Below are 23,073 nucleotides of genomic sequence, written 5' to 3'. Positions count from 1 at the left end.
TCATGTAGTAATCGTTCATTATTCTACCATTGGTGGTATTCTGCACGTATTCGTTTGGCTCAAGTGCTAAATGTCCTGACAGATGATAGACGATCCGCGAAATGATAAATCTTAATTCATTACTCTCGCCGTCTCCGCGGAAAATAATTAAGAAGAGATGTATCACCACGAACTCAAAAAATGACATTCCGTTTCCTGATTATATCCAACTTTTACAACTCACACCTTATAACCGGCAAGTTGCTCATTACGTTTTACATCGATGAGTTATTACCAGTATCCCTTTCTTAGTGACTTTCAAAAATTATTTTAATGTTAAAATTTGTGCTACATGATGAGGTGTGCCAAAGTAACCAAACATGCTTAATTAAAAATAATATAATTTTTCCGTGTTAAAATAACCGTTTTAATTAAATATAATTTATAACCTATAATAAATGGTGAACTGAAGTGCTGAAATATTTTATTTCTAAAAATAAACTTATTGAAAAATTTTGTCAGTATGCATCACGGGGTAATATGCTATAGTTAGATATAATTATTTGTCAATTACGTAATGTGATATTCTGTGCTAGAGGCATGAATTTTATATGATATTTGAAAGGCTGTAAAGAAAAAGGCAACAATAATTTTACCATAATTTTTTACAAATTATTCAATAATTTTAGTTTTGAGAATTTGAAAAATAAATAAAAAAGCCATACAGTAGTAATTATAAAAAGTATGACGAAACAATATGTATTATTTATTTAAAATAATGTTCCTATTGAATGAACTACGGGCATGTTAAAATAATTGCTTTTCATAAGGTAGCAGCTGTTTGAATGAAAAATATTTTTATATTAGTAGAATTTGAGATATCGTGGGTATCATATCGAAAAAGAAAGTTACGAGAAAAACGCGTTCAAAGTTTTGCGAAAAAAAGAAGCTGAATGGGATTATCGTCCTCAAACATATCTAAAATAATTCAAATTCTGAAAAATTATCTTGTTCACAAATTCATAAGTAGTTCAAATTATTCTAGCGAAAAAGAGAAAAATCTATTTTTTTATTCTAAATCATAAAATCCATTTAATAGATTTGCTATAAATTGTGTTTAGTTATATATGCATAAGTTTTCTTTCTAATTAAAAGTTTACTGAATTTACGAGTGGTGCAATATAAGATTGCATGTGGTACTGCAATGCCCATTCCTGAACCAGAACCAATCAGTATTTGCAGAGTTTTAGAAGTGAATAAATCTAGATCTAAATTCAACTTCATATGTTTTATTTATTCAATTTGCAGTATGTAATACACAATATTAGCTCATTCAATTCGCAAGGGAGAGAACTCACAACAAGTCGTATTTCACAAACGCTATGTTAATAATTTCACTGTATATAAGTTCAGTACGAGGAAATATTATATGAGAACGCAATACGTTAGCGTTCGGATAAATGATTCCGTTTTCAAAGTGTAGCTGTGTAATTATTCTGAGAAAATTGTAAATAAGGATATTACTTTAAAATTTATTACGCTTAATTAATGGCTGGCATAATGATGCAAATCATTTCTTTGAAAATATTAGTATGAGAAAATAGAAATTAAATTGTACGGTAAAGATTCTGATTTCATCGGTAAATATTTATATACTGCATCGGTGCGATTATTAAATAAATAGTATAATAGTTAAATGTGTTATATTACACATTGTACATTATAAAAAATACATTTTTTAAATAATTTAAATACTAATTAAATATTAATTAGTTTTTCTCAATATTAAAAAAATATCATAATTTAATTTTTCTAAAACTGCATCAAAGTTTTTTTTTTGAATAGTACGTTAAGCACAAAATTCTAATAATTCAATTAATTTTCAGTTCTATGCAATAATTTTTTACAAATATAATACTTATTAACATTCTATTTTCCAACACAATATTGTATTTTTTTTACTTTACTTAACACATCATAAACATATAATATATTACATAAAGAAAAAGTTTGTTTCTGCCAGAATATAATAAAAATTAGAATTGTTTTGTCAAAAATTGCAAAAGTACATGATTTGTGTACATGTGTGTGTACGTGCACTTGTTAATAAAAACTCATATTTCTTTTTTTGTCGACATTTTTCTGAAAGTATTTTGATAAAACCAATAATTAATCAATCACCTTGATTGATTTTGCGTGAAGATCGTTCAAGCCGTTTTTTGTAATTTTTACGCAAAAAATCTTGCCCGCTTGACATACAGAAACCATTCAAAAAGAATTAGTTGAAAGTTTCAAAAAATTTTTTGAATTTCTTCCTTTTTCGGTTATAGTTATACATTTTATTTATAGTTTCTATATATTGTATCTACATTTACCGACACTGTAAGTGAAAACCGGTGGAGCTCTTTCGCAATCTGAGAAAAAAAACTGAGTTTATTTAAAAGATATCACTTGCAAATTGGCTTGAGCTATTTTTAATAAAAACATATTATTGTCTATACTGACTATACTGATTTTGAGATAGGGTTCTAAGATATCTAGTATTTCTTCGAACAAGTTTCCATTATCGAATTGAGTCAGCGCCCTATGTTAACACTGCACTGTTTTAAAGAGTCAAAAGTAAATTTCTTTTTCGATTTCTTTCAATAATAAATGTTTCTTGTATGTTAGATAGACAGATAGATCACTTTTTTGTTAGATTGCTGTAAGTTGAATATTAGTAGTTCATAACCAACAATTAGTATTATTACATATATATGTTGTGAAATGTATTCCTAGAACTTTTAGGGAAAACTTAACTGAGACAAAATACAAAGAGAAATAAAGGAAAATTCAGTACAAGAAAACAATAAATTTCACAAAAAAATTTTGCTTAAAAATTATATTTTGTTAAATATGGTTAAATTATAGTCATAAGATTTATTTAAATGATTATGTTGTATTGTGTTACATACTTCTTACATTCTGCTGTTTATAGCTATTGTTTTTCAACCTGATGCCTATCACAATAGTCGTGCAAGTGTGGACGGTCGTCTACAAGAATATTGCTCTATATAAAGAACATTATTTGGTAAATGATTTCACATTCTTTACGCTTATTTTGCATTTGTTCAATGGTTTAGGCAATTTGTTTTGGAGCCTTATGTGCTACACATCAAAACAATTTAGTTTTCATCTTTAAACAATTTTCTATTTTAGTTGTTCCACATAATGATACACTTTTAGATTTTCATATAAATTGAAAAAATATTGAAAAAAGTTCAATATGAAAAATGCAAATTCGTTTAGTATGAACACAAAAACAGTAAAATAAAACAATGTTATGACTGTCGACGATCCCATTTCCCCTTATTCAAATGAGATAATCCGAGATGGGCTCATGTGACGTCAATGTCGTATTGTTTTCGGGCACCGCATGTCATCGACAAGGGCTCGTCTCTTGCACAAGAGATCCGTCCGCTCGGCGTTGGGAGCGGGGCGGCGAGAGAGAGTCATTAGCATGTTATGAAGCTGCCGATTCTCACACCACTTTCCGAATGCTTTTGGGGATGTGTTAAGTGGCGTGCGAATGTCCGACACGCATATAAAGGCATCGTCATAGATGAATTAATTGTACTCCGACAGATCTCGAATTGATTGCTGAGAGCTTTCTGATAAACAGCTATGGTTTATTTAGCAGGTTCAAACTTATCTTAATGTGGCTTTCGAGAAAAAAACTATTTATTGTGTGCCAATTAATTATTATATCCACCTATAATTGTAAGGTATTGTGGATACATTTTTTTATTCAGCATAATTAAACAACGTCAAGTCGTCAAATCATCAATTTAGTTTCTTTCAATTACTCAAATTTGTTGTTGAGGGTTTCCAAATAAAACTCTATGTTTACTCTTTTCTATATTTTGCTCTATTTTGCATGTTCAAACTTACCCCAACATGTTCATCAATCACCCAAATTCACTAGCAAACTCCATAATAACAGAGAACTATCGACTAAGTCACCAATTTGCCTGATAAAGATTGAAATAACTTATTATTTATAACAACTATTGAGTTGTTTTTCCAACATGTCAATGTAGTATACAATGCCCTTTAGGGCTGACAATTGTAAATTTCCGAAATTTACTAAATTTTCTTAACTGGACAGTTGTAAATAAAGTAGGGAATAAAAAAATGAAAAACAAACTTACTGTAATGTGGTTTCCCATAAAAAGTAATATTTTGTATAGTAATTGATTATTACTCGTATATTAATCTACGCTAGCGAAAGATTGCATTTTTGGATATAATTTTTAACTTTACTTAATTCACCAATTTTTTTTTTTCTTATAGTAGGTAGGGTAGGTTTATTTACTTTCTAAACCAAATGGACTATATCACAACATATAACACGTATCAAACAAGCAACAATCAAACTATATTCGGTAAGATTTCCAGGTAATTCCTAATTATAAAAATGTTTTTTTTACAATTTTTCTAAAGTTTGTCATCTGTTTTTTTACCCGATAGCAAATAGATCCAACATCTTATTTCTAATTTTAAAGAAATTATACGAAATAATAGCTACATTCATTATTCAGCCAACGCAAAATATAAAATTTATGGTTACATTTTTTTTTCAAAGAAAACACTGAAAATAACCATGATCTGGTATGTCAGAAATATTAACAGCAGAGATAGAATTTATTTAATTCATTTTTTGTATTTCAATTTATATTCAGTTTACTATTTTATTTTCTATTTTTTTATTGCTTCACTTGTAGCTTTTTACCCCTCCTGCATGTAAGCTTTCATATATGTTATATAAAAAAACGGTTGACCCTAACTAAAAATAACAATACATGTTGTAAAACAATTGAATAACGTATACCTAACTATTATATCGGTCTCGTAAACTAAACAACAGTGCTCACAACCAAAAAAAACTAGTAACGAAAGAAAATACTTCTGTTATGCATTTTTAAATTTTTCTTCATCTCCTGATAATGATTTTGTAAGAACCAAGGTGATGGCTGAGTTTATCTATTTTATTTCTACCAAATATTGTTGTTAAAAAAATCCCAATTCTACAGATTTTTTACAAAATCTAAACAATTTCTATATAATTTATAGCAATATAGTAGATATTATATTATATTTAGATACCTTATATATTTGCGTATTTATTGGTCCATAAAAGAGAGAAAATTTTAATAGCTTCGGACTATTTCAGTGTCATTGTTATGATATTTACGATTTGCGTTAAATAAATGTTAATTAAATTGCGCTCAATAAAACCCCCACAGTTCGCAATATTTTATCGATAAAATTTTCTGTCATAGATGAATTCAATTCTAGTTTAAAGTCCAATCTATTGCCTTCTCTGAAACTGATATATGCATATAAAAGCACTATGCGACACCCTCGTCACTTGACACACAATGACTTTGACGTATTTTCACAATCAAAATGCAGATTTCGAACGTTTGTTCGGAAAGTTGACAAAAAAAGAAGTAAAACTGAAGCACGGATGTGACTGTTTTTATAATAGCCCCGGAATTTCTGATGCAAAACTTCTATAGGCGGAAAGGCAGGGCGCATTGCACGAAACGTTGTGTTCCGACATCTGCTATGCGCATTTGAATTTGATTGTATGCAGCAACAATTTGATATTAAAAACCCCCCGCAGGGAATAATTTTACATAAGAAAAATACAGAATTTGTTATGTGATATCTTTTGAAGTGTGCTCGAATAATAATAATAGATACCTAATGCTATCCACTTTAAGTAAAATAAAAAATGTTTGAAATGACTTATGCTCTAGAAGGAACAAGTAGTTAATTCAGAAATGTTCACAAATTTTGTACTCTTAATTTGCAATTATTTTGAAATGCCCATATTCAATAAAGGGAAATATAATGGTATATATGGACAAGACGACATAGTAGCCTTATTTAAAAATTGGCTAGTTTTACTAACGTTCCTGCGACTGTATAACATAAAGAAGCCTATAATAACATTCCTGTCAGATGTTGAGCGTCATTGTCATAGTCTTGTCGAAGTAATCAGTTCAAACGTGTTTTGCTTCTTGAAAAGTTTATTCTGAAGGTGGTTTTGCCATGTTTTTGGGGACCTATTTCGTGATATTCGTAATTATTTCAATCAATATCAATTAATTTATACCAGAACTAGTAAGTTCGATCAATTTCATTGCAATAACTAGATGTTTAGTTGAATTTTGATCAATCATTCATTAACTTCCCGTAGGGTAGATATAGTAATGGGCCGAAAATCGAAAATACAAATTTTTGCATTCCTCGACGTTTTGAAGATTTCTGAACATTTTGGCATACCTTAGAAAAAAATGAATATGTGTGTGTGTGTATGTGCGGATACAAATTTTCGTCGACGATTTCGGGAACACGGTTCAACCGATTTGAATAATTCATAAAGCGATTCGATCGGTATTGATAAGGAGACGAGGTGATTAGTTTTTGGCGAAGGCAGGTCAAGCCGTTCCAAAGATACGCGGAAAAAAGTGCCAAAAACGGTAACTCAGTTATTAAGAGAACGGAGCGTTTGATTTTAATAATTCATTTAATTAAACATTTTACTTGTATTGACAAGATAAAAATCTGATTAAATTATTGAAAGGCAGGTCTAGCGGTTATGGACTTTCAATCAAAATAAGTTAAAAAATGTCTTTTGGCGGTCAAAAATGATTATTAGACATATGCACATCAAATTATCAGATATTATATAGAAATTTTCATAATGTGTACACATCTTGTGTAATTTTTTTTGGGTTCCGTACCAAGATTTTTAATTACAGTACGGGAAGTTCCAGCAATTTGCCTTAAGGAACGATGCCATGCACCCTACTAGTTTTTGTTTAATTTTGGACAAAATGACATAATTATACAATAGACAAAATGACATAGTAGTGTTTCACAAGCCATAGAGGGCCATAAGATATAGAAGTTAAAATTTGTCAAAGGTGATTGGCTGTTAACTTTTACTCCTAAGTATGTAAAAAACAATTGCTAAAAATAGAGCAAATTCTTTGGTATTTTACCTGTAAAAACGAAACTTACAATTGTTGCAAAATCCTCTTTTTCCGTTCTTGGCCCTCTGGGTTTATGCTTCATGTGCTAACATCCCAAAGTGGACCAAATGATTTATTTGTGAATTGCTTTTTTAAAAATTACCGACTCAGTATATCATGAAACTTTTAAATATCATTTACACATTGCTATGTTTTATCATACTCTTGCATATTTGCTATATTCTACGCTTCGAATACCATGATTAGAGCTTTCGTTTATTTCGCGTGAGCTTCTACGCATTGTATACGCCGTTCAATAGCTTTCAGGATCTAATATACATACGAAACCTTATGCAACGTATTGCCAGAAAATCCCGAGTATTTCATAAAGATAATGTCGTACGAATTCATACGTCTGAATAAAATATGGCATGCTCTTTCGCATTCTTGGCATGTAGATAGGCGCCGCAGTGGCCGACAAGACTAGACGAAATGGAACAATGAAATTGCCAAGATTTCTCGATAAAATATATGCGCGCCGCTGGCGAGTTCTTGATGCGAACAATAAACATTTATGGCAGTTGCCAGGATATTTATTCCAGTTAACCATCGGATATTTCAACGAGGCATGCATTTTATTATGTGCGTTTATTAACGGCAGATACTATTGTAATACCCCTTGCTGGTGAAGGCTATTACATTGGGAACGCTGTTCAGCTCAAATCTATGACGGTTAATCAAGTGAATTATACTGAGATATATTTTTATTTATTTCAATTTAATTATTAACTAATTTTGTATGTAAATTTTGATACCAAAACCAGAAAATATAAAAAAACTAGTGGAGCATGGCATCGTACCTTAGGACAAATCGCTGAAACTTCCCGTATCATAATGGAATATTCGAGAAATTTTCAAGGTTTTGAGTCCGAATAATTTTAAATATAAAAAAATTGAAAATTAAAAAAATAATGTTTTTTTTTTTAATTCGTAAATAATTTTTTGCTTACCAAAAACTAATCATTTCTTCACACTGTCAACACAAACAAAATGTTTTTTGAATTAAATTATCATTTCTCTTAATAACTGCTATTTTTGCACTTTTTGTTCCGTATCTCCGAAACGGCTATTACTGCCTTTGAAAAAAACTAATAGGCACGTATTCCCGTCAATACGAACCGTATATTTTTTGAATCATTCTTGAAAACATGGACGAAAAATTGTATCCACACATACATACACACATCCATTTTTTTCTAAGGTATGCCAAAATCTTCAGAATATTTGGAAACGCAAAGATATGCAAAAATTTTCATTTTCGATTTTTTGACGATTACTATAACTCACCCTACGAGAAGTTAATAAAACTAATGATTAAAGAGATGTCACCCTGGTATTCTGCAAATAGTACCAAAAAACAATTTTATAAAGTTGTTAGACCATTATCTTAGTTGTCTATGATACAAAATCTAATATGAATATAGTGGAATTTTAACTTTAGTATATAATAGTTATTTTCAAATGATAATTGAAACATTCTATAAAATTATTCTTATTGATATGGTTTCTGTGAGTTAAGGTTAATTAAAAAAATGATTTTCAAAAGTTGAAATATTTTTATATTGTGTGTAATGGAGGAAAAATTAAAAAAGTTTAACACAACTTTTACACATCATCTTGCCATTTATATCGATCCAATTATATAAAACCATAGTTAGAACTTCCGAAGAGTGGGATTATATAGAGATTAGCCGAGCAAATGTAATCGAGAAATAACGAGGACCACTTGCTCGAGATATTTTCTGTATAACTCCGGCTCAAATTGTTTACAAATTAGAATGCGGATTATTGGATCAATTTGTTGGCAATTGATATTTATCTCAATGAAATATAAATACAATAACAAATTTAAATATGATTTAGCTTATCGAATTTATTTTCAATTGAAATATAAACGGTATTATTTGTTCACTGTTTGCAGCGTATATTATTGATATAATACCGCACTTATAATTGAAAACATTAATATTTTAAAACTGAAATGGTTTTTGACCATAAATGTGGACTTATTGTATGTTTTTATAATATATAATATACATGTTATAATATAATTTTGTACTTTGGCATGTGCGGAACTAATTATATTTTTTTTTTGCACATTTTATATTATTTTGTACAAAATCTTGAAATACTATCTCGATAAAGGATGTTTGTGCCACAGCATCAAATATATATATATATATATATATATATATATATATATATATATATTGTGCATGTGTGTAAATTTTAAATTGATATAATTGATAACTCGCTAAACCAACACGAATTGGGTAATAACATGTAAATTAGATTTGTGGTATAACGATAAATTTCCAATGGACATTTTATAGCTTCTATGCTTTTAAACAAAATTGACTACATTGACTGATTATCATTTTGCTTTGACATGAATCGCATCAGTTCAATAATATATATGTACTTCATAATATGAAATTTGATATCATGATGAGATCATGATGTTAAATATTAGTTTATTTGACCAAACAATCAATCACTGTTAAAAGTGTACTGCAGATAGATTATTATTAATTCAATACAGTTTTGAATGAGGGGGTCAAATGTTGTGGATATTCTGATTCCACAAATTGTGATGCATGTAGAGAGAGTAATCTTTTCATGACTTTAATATTATAATTCTTAACAAAATATCTTTTAATGTTCCTGGGCTATCTATGCATTCACAATTATTTTACAACTATCCTACTCCTAAATCTAATTATCTCTTAAATTCGCCTATTCTACTTATGCTATAATCATAGATAGCAATTTCATCAAAGCTTGCCAAGTTTTTCTGTATTTTAGTATGTAGAGCGTTAGTGTTAAGTATTAATTTGTATTAATTGTAGACTCAGGTGGTCCTCGAGCATATTATTAGGATAATGGTGAATTTGTGCACGGTCGAAGGTTTCTGATAATCTTATTAAACTGGCGCATATGCAATATTATCAATGTACGATATTTGATATTGGCTTTCTGATCTCATTATATGCTAGTCTGATTTTCACGTGTGAATTGAATTCGTGTATGTGTTTCTACCAGTTTCATAGAATGATTCCTAGGAGCGCGAGAGGTTTGACGCATTTCCTATTAGTAATTACTTTAGGTGATATAATTCAATAATGATAGCATGGCTGATGTCAGCGCAAAATTATTATATGCATTATTGCCAAGAACTATGATATTATATATGTAATATATATCAGGCAGCTTAACTTGCTTAAAATAAACGTTTAATCTGATAAATGTCTTGTTGTGATACGAATTGGTCGGTCTAGTTTTTAAAATTCTCTTTATTCTACGTATTTCACATTTTTGCTATAATGTGAATCGAATGTGAGTAAAATGTATAAGCAAAAATCACGTCATTTTAAGGCTTTAATTTTTTACTCGAAATTTTTCAATAATAAAATTATCAAGTATTTTACCATTTTACTGAGCAGGGAGTATATGGGGAATCACGTAGGCAATAGAATTTGGAGAAAAAAATATTCTTGTCATGACATTTTGTACAGTTTGAAAATCATACATTTTTAATATATTTTCGTAAACATAGAAATATCTTTCTATTAATTTATATATTTCTATATTGAGCGCCAAGTTTTGATAGAACTTGTTAATACATTTTTTTGAAGGAGGGCCGCTCAAAGTCGACTGATTTAAAAAAATTAAATTCATAGTTAAACTTTTTTTTAATTCTTGAAAACTCGGTGTATTTGTGACATTTTTATTGTGGTCCTAGAAATGTTATTCATAGTTAAGGTTCAAAAGTTTAAATGAACAAAATTAGTAAAAATTAACCACAATAACCGAAAAATGTGCATAATTTCACAAAAGCTCTAGGTTGCACTTAAAAGCTCATAATTTTCAAACAACGTGAGATAATTTTTTTCTTCTAATTTTTTTCAGTACAGTTAAGGTCAATACTATCAACCCATTTCAGTATTACAGTTTCAATTTTTTTATTGCATTATGTGGGATATTGTACAATATATTTTATATAATTATGTACATGCTTTTCTACCCTAAGGGTATTTTTAAATTTTTTAAATTTTAAAATTTTGCAAATTTCAATGAATAAATATAATTAAAAATAATTACAATTATATGTAACAAAAAATGAAACTATTAGCAGTTATCCAAAATAAAATTACACCTCCGTGTTTTTTTTAAATCATAATAAAATAATCAGCACCGTATAAGACAATGCATAGTCATAGACAAAACTTGGTTGATACAGAGTTATATTCAAAAAAAATTTCCCCCTTTTTATTTTTTTTCCGTTTTGATTTATGAATAAAATGAAGCAGGATATATGTCTTTGATGTAATTCGATTATTATACTTGCATTGTATTATACAATCACGTACATTTTATACTTGCAGTTATGTTAATTACAAATACAATTATTAATGAAATCGTAAATTTCTAAATATGTAATGAAACATTGCAATTTAACGAAGGTAACTATGATTTGAAATAAAATTAAATTGCAACAAATTAAGCATTATTACATACGCAATAGAAACAATATAATTCGTCTTTATATATAACAAAGTTAATTTTCTCTTACATTCGAAATGGCTTAGTTTGCTCTGTCGTAGATTGTAATGACACGGAGGTACTATTTCGCTGTGACGGCTGAAACTTTTATGTGTTTTGCAATTACAGAGATACACAAGAGCAATAATAAAAATAATTGCAATTTGCTTTATACATTCAAGCGCCTTTTGCAAATAAACAAGTCTATGCTCGATGGCCCTGTAAGATTACGTTCAGTTTACTGAACAGCACGAAATTGCTATTTAATTGATCCCGCAGCGAATTTAAAAGCTCCTTAGAACTCATTAGTTTCGACGGAATAAGACTCTGCAAGGAAATGCTCTTAGCGATACATCGGGCTCTAATAACAGATAACTCGATCATCGTACTCGAATCAGGAATAAATAAATTATTCATTATATTCAATATGTGAATTCTTATTATTTCATATATCTAACAATAAGTAGATGTAGAGAAAGCAGGAACAAAAGGCTTATTTGTTATTATTATTTGAATTCTCATCATTTTTTCATATCTGAGCTATCACTCATGAATTGAGGTCTTAAATTTCAAGGAAATGTAGATTTTAAAGTTGAGCATTTGGTTATTATATGAAGTCGCAGTACATCAGAATATAAAAATAAATGACTTGATCAGCATAATTAAAGCTGAATTTAAAACCTATTTTTTCAAATATTTGCTTGTTATTATTACATAGGCTATTCAAAAATAACAACGGCATGTTAATTAATATATATTTATTTATTGCTAAAGTATATGAAAATATATTTAATATTAGATACATTCTACTTAGTTCGCATATCGACTTTATATTTTATTAGTAATGATAATTTTTTGTGCAATAAATAATATTATTATTAATGTAAACCTAATTAATTTTTAACAGAGCGCGCAGATAGTTCTAAAGAACAGCTTCGAGATGTCAGAAAATATTAAAAATTTTATATACAATAATAAGATAATATCTTTTATAAACAATAATGATTTATTTATTATTACTTACAATTATTAGGGTTTTCGTTTTTTGGTATTATAAATTTTTGGGTGTGCCAAAGTTGAATCTTACTATTTATGATTTTCCAAATCTTTTAAAAATATGTTTGCTATAAAATACATGAACACGCTTTTATTTTGATATGAAAACTAATCGAGTGTGAAAAGATAATTTTCATCGAAAATTATTTTTGAGCTTTTAGTAAAAAAAAAAAACAAAAGCAAAACAAAATTGTTTGTCACTATCATTAGCAAATAAATTCAAAATTTTTATTGAAATTCATCCCGTATATTTTTCACCATGTCACCTATATTTCAATAATGCGATCATATGAATGTTTATCAATTCATATATGTTTGAATGATCATATAATGTTTGAAATATGTTTATATTTAATGTTTACATTAAACCCGCATTAATTTAGGATATTAAAAATATAAACATATTTCAAACGAAATTATAGTGAACATTTTTTTAAATTTATTTTTATCATTATACAGAGGGAGTACATGGAACAAGTGGTAGATCCTCAACCTTGCCACCACAAGGTTTCGGTTTCATATCCCGTTTCATATGCGTGCAACCTGATATCAAACAGTAGTGAAATCAATTTTTACTTGTAAATATAGATACGTTCAAATAAAATCAGCTCTTCCGGGAAGTATAACTATGTCCAAATAAAATTAGCTCTACCAAGACACCCAGTGGGTAGTAAAAATAATAATTTACATGTTTCAAAAATTAACTAAATATTTATGAATATTATTTCCTGCGATTAAAAATGTGAGGTCTGATTAATTTCAATTATTATTGTTATGATCTTTGTAATACCAAAGATTCTACTAATTTAAACCTGATGTCTACACAATAATTAAAACATTTTTAACCATAATAAACGTATTTGAATTATGAAACTTTGCATAAAATATCCTCACAAATATTCACATTTTTTATGTCCATCATTAACGAGTTCGGTAAAAACCCTAAACGCCCTTTTATGCTTATTATAAGATTTCAATTTCATTTTTCTTCTCTTTTGGATGCTATTACTATGCTAATTTCATTGCGAGTTCTTAAAACGCACGGATGAAAAATTCCGACGTCTTATTCAGACGTTTGTAGTCCTAAATCATTCGATAATGTTTACTTAGCGATGTTTAAGAAGCCATTCCTTCTCCCCAATTTCCACGATGGGGCATAAAACGATATCGGTGTTGACAATCTTGCTCGGAATCCACTCGGTAAAACGTTACAACGAGATATATTACGCAAACGCCTTCTGAATAGAATACGCATTCAAAAGGATTTGCTTTGTGGAACCAACCGATACACCTATATAGATATATCGACTTTCATACGTTCCATTATTGTCCGGAGATTAAAGAAAACGACCATCAGATTTAGAAATCTTATTAGTCCACACTTTAATTTCAGATGGATTTTTATCAGGATTTGAAACGAGAAAAAACTCTCGACTCACTCGAATAGAAAACCAAAATCGTTCATACTACAGCTCGACCGCTATGAGCGATTTCTCTTTTTTTTGCTTGGGGCACAACTAGTGTGAAATTTTCAAAAAATCGAATTTTCAATTTTTCCATATTTTAATAGGTTATACCTTTAAAAATAACATACAAAAATTTTAAATCGATATATTAAATAGTTTTTGAGTCACAGCCGTTTAAAGGGTATATATATATATATATATATATATATATATATATATAGTATATAGATAGTATAACGATCATTTAATCTTTAAACGCGTTTTTCTCGAAACAGCATTTTCCGAATTTGCTGCAGCGATTACTCAAAAACAAATGATCCGATCACAATCAATTTTTTTACATGTTCTATATATAGTTCTTCGTAAAATGAACTATCGATTTTTTTATCGTATCAAAAATCAAATTTTGGCAGTCCAAAAACGACCAAAATTTAGGGTAAAATTCGACTGTTTTTTAAAAAACGCCGTCATTTTGTAAATTTTTTTTCTTTATCGTAGTTCAATTTACAGACAATATTATCTAGTTTAACGAGAATTTTTTTTTAAATTTCATCCACGTAGAGGCCGGAATCACTGCAGCAGTGAAGGGTTTTTTTTTCTCGCGCCGTTGGAGATCGACAATAACTTAAAAAATATTTAATTTAAAAAGTTTGCTATGTATTCTTAAAACATGTATAAATATATTCCTAAAATTTTGAAATGTTTGATAAAGTAGTTTTTTTTTTAATATAAATTCACAAAAATCACCTGTTTTTAGGCGGTTACACTAGTTGTGCCTCTTAAACAGGCATCTAAAGTGTATTCTGTTATTGATATCAAAATTGTAAATTGGTTTCGGAAAAATCTATTAGGAATCATATTTCTTCATACAAGTCAATTAATTTCTTAGTGGCTTATGCATATTTTCTACCCACTTAGATTTGAAAGGTAAAAACCGTTTTGAGCGTAAAAAAATCCATTAACATTTACCAATTTTGATTAGCAGATATCACAGATAATATTGGCCCTGAATTACTAAATAGTATTTAGCTTACATTTAAAAATATCTAACCCAATATCAAAAATTATACTAACTAAAACACAAACAAGGAGAACTTCAGGTTTACTCTTCTGGGATTTTGATAGAGTTTGTAATGAAACTAAACATCATAGAATATTATAGACCTATTAGAAGTGGTTTAATAACAAAAATTAATCAAAGTTTTGAAAACTAGACTTCGCGAAATACATACTCGTACTCTCTATCAATTAAAGCGCCTGGTCCTACTTCATGAGATCGTATTCATGATGGATAGATAGAGAGTTAAAAATGATGAGGTTCAAATCCCGCCACTGCATAATATTTTTTAAATTGATTTTTATGTTTGAATACTGAGTTATTTTGTGTAAAGTATTTCTGTTAAAAAGCTCTATATATGTTACTATTTATATCTCAAATTATATATATATATATATATATATATATATATATATATATAGGTAAATGTATGTAATATTATTATTTCTATTACTATTTATTGCTATATCAATAACTTTTTTTCCTTTCAGGTATGTACACCTTCGTTTCTGCGAAATCTGAGAAGAGTTCGTATTATGTAAGTAGATTATGTAAGAAGCAATAAAACTACTTATCCATTGCCAAGTAAAAAGTTTCAAACAACCTTTCGACATGTTCAAATATCCAAACGCAATCGAGTAAAAAATGAAATAAATTTCGCTGTTGCAATAAACCTACTTGCCTTGGAAGCAATTCTAATATATCTCAAGTTGTCATGTTTCGACATTTCGCTTATACAATTTCATTCGTAAAGCAATATGAGAATAAAAAAGAAACTTCTTTCTTTTCGGAACTTCCTTCCTGCGAAACGGTTGCTTCTATAAAAAATGATATTGCTTTTGTAATATTCAAATTTATTTTGCTTGAATTTATCGGAACGTTCAATATTTGACTTTCTGTCTTTGAAGTTTATTTGACGAAACTTACGACAATACAAGCGTAAAATATTTTCTCACTTGCTCCAATTTATAAAAGATAAACGGATGCGAAACCGGGGCAGAGGTACGGAAGTCGGCGTAATCGTTAAGGTCTACTAGAATAAACAAACCGATTCCGTGTCCAAATACCCGTGGGGCTACCGGACTTGGAAAACGATTCAGAAACTCAGGGGAAATTACTGACTGATTAGATTGATAATTACGGTATCGAATTAGCTTAGCGATAATTGGATTTTAACGCAATTGTCACCTATAAGCTTTCTTGGCTTTGCTTTGTTTCATTTGTTTCCACTCTTTACTATGCAAAGTCTGCAGAACCAGTTAATTACTGATTCTATATTTTTGGTTATTAATAAAGTAACATAGAAATGATACTAACTAGTTGTAAGTGGCATTTTTCTTCAAGGCTTTCCCTATGTATGTGAATATTTAGCTTAATCAATATGAATTCAAATATATTTATTTTTAAAACTTAAACCACTTTTCCTAGTTACGGACCTTAGTTACCTTTGAGTTCTATTATGATATCAAAGTTTCATAAAAATCGTCAAAAAATTCGACAATTAATGACCAATTCATTACATTAGCAAAAACTAAACAGATCGATTTTAACTACTTTCCAACAGTTTTTTATTTTTTAAAATCGGTTCAAGGTTTTTGGTTAAAACGTGAAAAAAACATGCTGCTTTTTTGAGCAGCTGATCATCGCTGGTTCTCATCGAGTTTCGTCAAAAGGCTTTTAAATTTTTTAAATCCGTGCAGCCACCATTTCTGAGAAATTGAAACTTGTCAAAAAAAGATCATCAACCGTTGGCCATAAATTGCCTCTACTTTAAACATATTCATTATGACCCAATTTGGTAATATATTTTAAATTTTTAAGGAATTTCATGCTTGAACCAAGCTTTTTTTTCACAATTATGATAAGCAATATGCTTCATTTCTACTTACATTTTAGTTGCATTCTTTTTCCTGTAACTAGTTATTAAAATACTAGCTTTATATTAATCATGCGTACTACTAAAATTAATTAATTGGAATCAACAATATGCTTTCATATCAAAATTTTATTTTTTGTTAAATTTTCTTAATCCTTTTTATTCAAACAATAACAACAAAAAATGATGTATATCTTATGCGCTTATTATTATGACGTACCAATATAACAAAACTAGTTTGAAACAAAATAACTTTTATGATATTCTATTTGTTATTCTTGATTTTATAACAAAAATATATTTTAACACGATACATTTTATTCATTATGATTGCTATCAATTTTATCTACTTTTAAATACATGTAAAGTGATTCCGATTCAGAATACACGAAAACACCATTGACTATTCCAGAAAAGACTGCACTTTCATACTAATGATTACATATAATAAATGTGTCGCACTCGTATACAGAAATAGCAATTACACAGGTATTAATTAGAAATTGCTATGCGATATACAAATCTATAGGTTTTGCACAATATATTTTTTAAATGAACAACGTATTTGTTATCCTATGATCTTAAGTACTTGCATGCGCAGTGGCAATAAGTTCATTTATTTAGTGAGTGCTTTCAGTTTTTATGATCATGTAATTTACACTGATAAAGCACTAGAATGTCTCATTATATGTTATTTAGTGTTTAAAAACTACATTATGGAAAACTGATATATTAGTACGTACTCATGTGCATAAATATGAAGGCATATATAAATAGGATTGTTCTATATATTATAAATTCAAACTTAATTGTCTAGGGCAAACGCCGAGGACGATTCTTTGCTCTTAGCCCACATAATTTATCATAAATAATAAAATGTTATTTCAATATATTTGCTGTAAGTATCAAAGATAAGATTGGTTATCATTCTCTGTAATTGCTATGAATATATTTATGTTTAACATTTATTTAGGAAAATGAGTATTTTTGCTCTTGGCTTATTTTAAGCTATACTTTCACGCTCAATTCATATTTTTTTGGAAAAACTTAAAATTACTCTTCGATATATCAATACATAATACACAAATATCAATAGCCAATGTTAAACTAACTATATATAGACACAAAATTTTATTTCTGTGGAAATAAAAATAATAATAAAAAAACGTTTAACACCTATTAATGATAACTAGAAGTAGGTTAATATGAAAATTTTTATAATGATATATACCATGTTGCCAAAACGTAGCATACACATAATGAAAAAAAAAATTTTTGAATATTGGGAGTTCATAATCTTAAAACTAGTAGATTGCAAAAATCGTCCAATTATACAGGGGGAAACTACGGGCTTATTGTAGCAGTTTTTTTAGAACCATTATGTCTTAAGATTTAATGATTATATTTCTACGTATTTTAGATGGATAGATGCTGTAACAATTCATTCATCTAATCAAGCAAAAGTAACTCAATAAATAATGTTTATTATTTCACAATTAATTGGTTTCAAGCGGTGTTACAAGTTACCTCGTGTTCGGGGCTAGTTGTAAAATTTTCCAGAGCAAGTAACGGCAAAAATACGACAATAATACCTATAATAATTGATTTTTTGTTTATTTTTAACAAAATTGACATATAATTAAAGTAAGTGTAACACATTTCTCTGCTTACATGTGTTCACAATTTACAAATTATAAACTTTATACAATCTATTTTAAGTGTGTGTAATATTTATCACAAGCCAGAAAATACGACTTTTATTATTCAGTTTCGAATAGCATTTTTTTAGTTCTCTGCCCACTTCAGTTTTATTTTAGTCGATTTATCTTTGGCTTTTTTCCTCGCTTTTCATTTGCCTTTTTCTTTCTTTTAAGGGGGTTGTTCTTTTTTTGTTACAAAAAACGCAAGGTATTTGTTTTTGTTTTTTCTCGAAATGTATTTATCATAGAGACATGCGTTTTTTTTTAAACAAAAATTACAAAATCATAGAATATTACGTGGTTTTCTTCTTTTTTTTTGCGCCGTCATTTTTTAACCAGGGGGCGCCAAAGTCGGTCTTGCAAAATCGATCTCTTTTGCGGTGCCACAGATAAATCCGTTGCGCATCGCCCGAAACAAAAAAAAAAAGAAATTACGTTGAAGAAGAAGTTTGTTTCTAGTCCCCCTACCAAAATGAAAGAAAAAAAGCAAGTAGGAAAAAAATGACAGCTATTTAAAAAAAAAAGTGTCAAAAAGGGCCTTTTTTGGGGCGAAAAGCTTCGCAAATTTTTTTTGCGTAATGTTATCAAGTTGTTTGAGGTAGGGGGACTAGGTCTTGCAGTGGTGAACAAATTAAAAAAAAATGCAAGTCGATCCGACTTGTAGTTTTTGTTTAATTTGTGGCACCGCATTGAAAAAAGTCAATTTGAGAAAAACGTATTTAAAGTTCTTAATATAATGTACAGAATACACCATTTAATTTAATGTACTAAATACACCATGGTGTTCAAAGATGCTGACACATTAAAAAGGTCATGTGCATGAGGTATTCAAATGAAAAAGAGGAATCTGGCATACAATAGCTCGCGGAGCGATAAAAAAACACTTTCAGAGGATCATACATATAGAGATATATATATCTATAACTTCGTCAAAAAAATAGATATTGAGATGATTTTTTTTTAATGATTCTAAGGCTTTTATCTTTCATAATATCAAAAAATCTCAAAACCGAAACAAAGAAAAATAAAAAAAGAACAACCCCCTTAATCATTTTTTCTTCGTTTTTTCCTTATTTTTTTTAATTTGGCCTTTTTAAAGCTTCTTTGCCAGAAATATCCACCAATACAGTAGATATACTTTCGCCTTTGTCCACCAAGACTAAAGTCTATTCTTCAAAGAAAAAAAAGTAGATTGAAGCAACTCGAAGTTGATTCGTTCACAATTTTTAGTTTATAATTTTTGCAGTGCAAGATACAAAAACAATTATCTACATCATAACATGGAGCATATTGTTACATGTTGCAACCAGCTCCAAGATTTTATTACAACTCAAACACCAGGTATTATTTATTGATTTAATACGCGGATGGTTTACGATTTAAACTATCAATTCGAATTCTATCTAAAACTATTGATATCCTCACTAAACGATAATATAGTTTCAAATTCAAACTGCATGTCCATATGTTTATATCGTGCAATTTGACTAACGATAATATTATTTCCCGCTATCATTGAAATTTAACGCGAGGATGATGATTTAACATTTCGCGTTCGACGCGTAATATATATTTTCATCGCTCGCGTTTCGCTTTAATGTTGAAATTGTCCCTTTGTTGTCAGGTGTTTAGACATCGTCGCGATTATTATTTGTTTGAAACGACAATTATCGTTTTTACGACGACTATATTATTTACTTGGTCATAGGAAATGTAATGTATGATAAACGGCTATGTCTGTCGATATATTTCTTGAACATATAGGGTAAAGCAGGCAAAAGGGTCCAATTCGACTTTTAGCAATTATATTGTGAAAACCAAACCAAATATATCCCAACAAATAACACATATCAAACAACTGTCTGTATATGTTCAGTAAAACTTCTAGCTTATTCATCATCATATATGTGTTTTTTTTGCTGTTTAATAATGTCGTATTTTCAATTTTAAAAAGATTTTACGAAATAGAAAGCTACATTATTCAACCAATGCATAATATGGATGTCATGGGTACATTTTTTACAGAGATAATACTGTGTATAACCCTGATCTGGCACTTCGTCAAAAATACTCATCAGCAGAATTAGAATAATTATTAATTTTTTTTTCTTGTCGAATTGCTGTTTTATCTTAATTTTATTGTTATTTACTATTTTTTGTTTACACTTTTGCCATGGTAATGGTTCAGTTCGTTCTTTTGCCCTACCCATATGTAAGCTTTTACCTAGATTATATGAAAAAAAATGATTGAATCTAACTTAAAATTAACACTACATATTATAAAACGAATAAGATATACCTAAAAGTTATAATATGGTCTTGTAAACTAAACAACAGTGCTCACAACACTAAAAACTAACCACGACAGAAAATACATTGTTTATGGATTTTTAAACAATGCCGTTTATCTTCCGATAGCAATCTCGTACCATTCAAGGTGATTGCTGGTTATACTTTTTTCCCTCAACTTTCAAATATTATTGTTTAAAATTCTAAACTTTACGTGGTGGACTTTTTCATTCGCGAAACTTTAAGCCACGCTCTACTCTCTGCATTTATTGTCAATTTATAAAGTTACAATCTAAAGTGTCATCTGCTTTATAATAAAACTTATAAGTATTTTGTTGAAATATAATATATTGCTGTAAGAGCACCATTACCCTATAAAATTTTTTGTTTCGTTTTATATCGATGTATATGGACCGATTCTGCCACATAACAGACCAATGTTATGGCATGGCGGTGTTATGAAGAACTTTTTATACTAAATATTGACAAAAGGCATGTGGTTGCTGCGCACTCAGGCGTTTTTCTCAGGTTGTCAGATAGAAAACCTAACCTAGAAACCGCACAAATGTCAAGAAAACGGTTTTGAATAACAGGGTATTTCTGACACAGCTTCATAACATACGAGTAAAGTTGCAGTTTATGTTTAAAAGTCCTGAATGCACAGCAAATACATGACATTTTGACAGTATTCAGTATCATTCAGTAGCATAATGTATGGAAGTTGTAGCGAAACATAGCCTTGCCATAATATTTTTCTGTTATGCGGCATTATTTATACAATTTTTTTCATCACTACTATTTTTGAATCTAATATTAAATAATTTTAATAAGAACAGTAATTATTTACTGTCATTGTTTTAAAATCTTTGTTCACTACACTATTATCTATTCTTGTATTTGTAACATTTTTCTGCTACTCTTAAACCAATTCATATTTTAAAAGTCATTAGCACATAATCAATAGTTTATTGTTCAAAAACCTAAAAATTTGCTTTTAATTGTTATATTAATTACTTTATCCATATGTTTAACAAATTTTTATTTATCTCCATAAAACCATGTAACATAAATCGTAATAAAAAATAAATTACGCTGGAATACCCGATTCAACGGAATTCGCAAATTACACACATTAATTCAATGACTTAACATCGTACATAAATAACCTACTAAATGTCCTGTATACGTGATTATTTGAGCTTCGATTGATTTGCGTGCCCGAAATTTTCGACTCGTGCTACTAACACCGAGCAATTCTAGCCAATGCTGCATTGTGCTCCCGGCGGCGTCATTCCTGACTGAATGTGCATCATTAACCATTTTGTGTAAAGTTGTTTGACTGCTCCGATACAGTTTTGCTTGTTTGGAAACTGTGCTCATTTACTAGAGAGTTATCGCATATTAATGTGCGAAAAGTCAGTTCATAAATTCAGTGATGATCTCCTAAGATCACTTGCACTATGAAGTGGTGTATGCAGGAACCACTGTTGTGGTTACTGTGCATAATTTAGATCTTTGTTGATGCTCCAAGTTTGTTAACTCTTAGTTACTTGTAGTTACAACGGCGAAAATAACCTTTTTGTAATAAATTGTTTTGTAAAACGCCTCTTGCACACTGTACTGCGTGCGGTGTTTTATTTATTAGCGTATTTCTTTTGTGAGAACTCTAATGGGAAACTTACATGCATAATGTGTTTTTTTACGAGTATCCATAGAGTATCCATAGAGTATTCTTTTTGTCGACATTTTTGTTAACACATATTCTTCACATACATCTCGACTATTGATTTTTTGCTGTTTTATTTTTTTTATTTAGTTACTTATTTAGCCATACATAAAACTTACTTTTTTACATAATATATTATATTTTATATATCACAAACTATATTTATTATATCATATGCTATCATCATATATTCTACTCTATCTATTTTTTTTTTGCAACTGACTTCTTCATTCTTCATTTTTGATTCTAACCTTGCTTTATCTTTTAACTCCTAATTCTACTTAACTCGGAGCCTTT

General features: G+C 29.0%; 1 protein-coding gene across 3 annotated transcripts in view; it reads left to right on the top strand.

Moving 5' to 3' along the window:
- The window catches only part of LOC113378721 (complexin), a 548,906-nt gene that overhangs the window by 431,937 nt on the left and 93,896 nt on the right, over nt 1-23,073 (top strand). The window contains exon 1 of one of the 3 annotated variants that reach the window (XM_026619290.1): nt 15,677-15,723. The exons of the other annotated variants lie outside the window; for them this stretch is intronic. The gene's annotated coding sequence lies outside the window, so the exon portion shown is untranslated. Of the gene's footprint in view, nt 1-15,676; nt 15,724-23,073 lie in introns of those variants that run through there. 3 annotated transcript variants of the gene reach the window in all.

This window comes from Ctenocephalides felis, unplaced genomic scaffold (assembly GCF_003426905.1).
Source record: "Ctenocephalides felis isolate EL2017-DRISC unplaced genomic scaffold, ASM342690v1 CF-g0.4_SCAFFOLD_01886, whole genome shotgun sequence".
Classification (NCBI taxonomy): Eukaryota; Metazoa; Arthropoda; class Insecta; order Siphonaptera; family Pulicidae; genus Ctenocephalides; species Ctenocephalides felis.
Note: the sequence above shows the minus strand (reverse complement) of the source record. Positions and strands in the feature narration are given on the sequence as shown.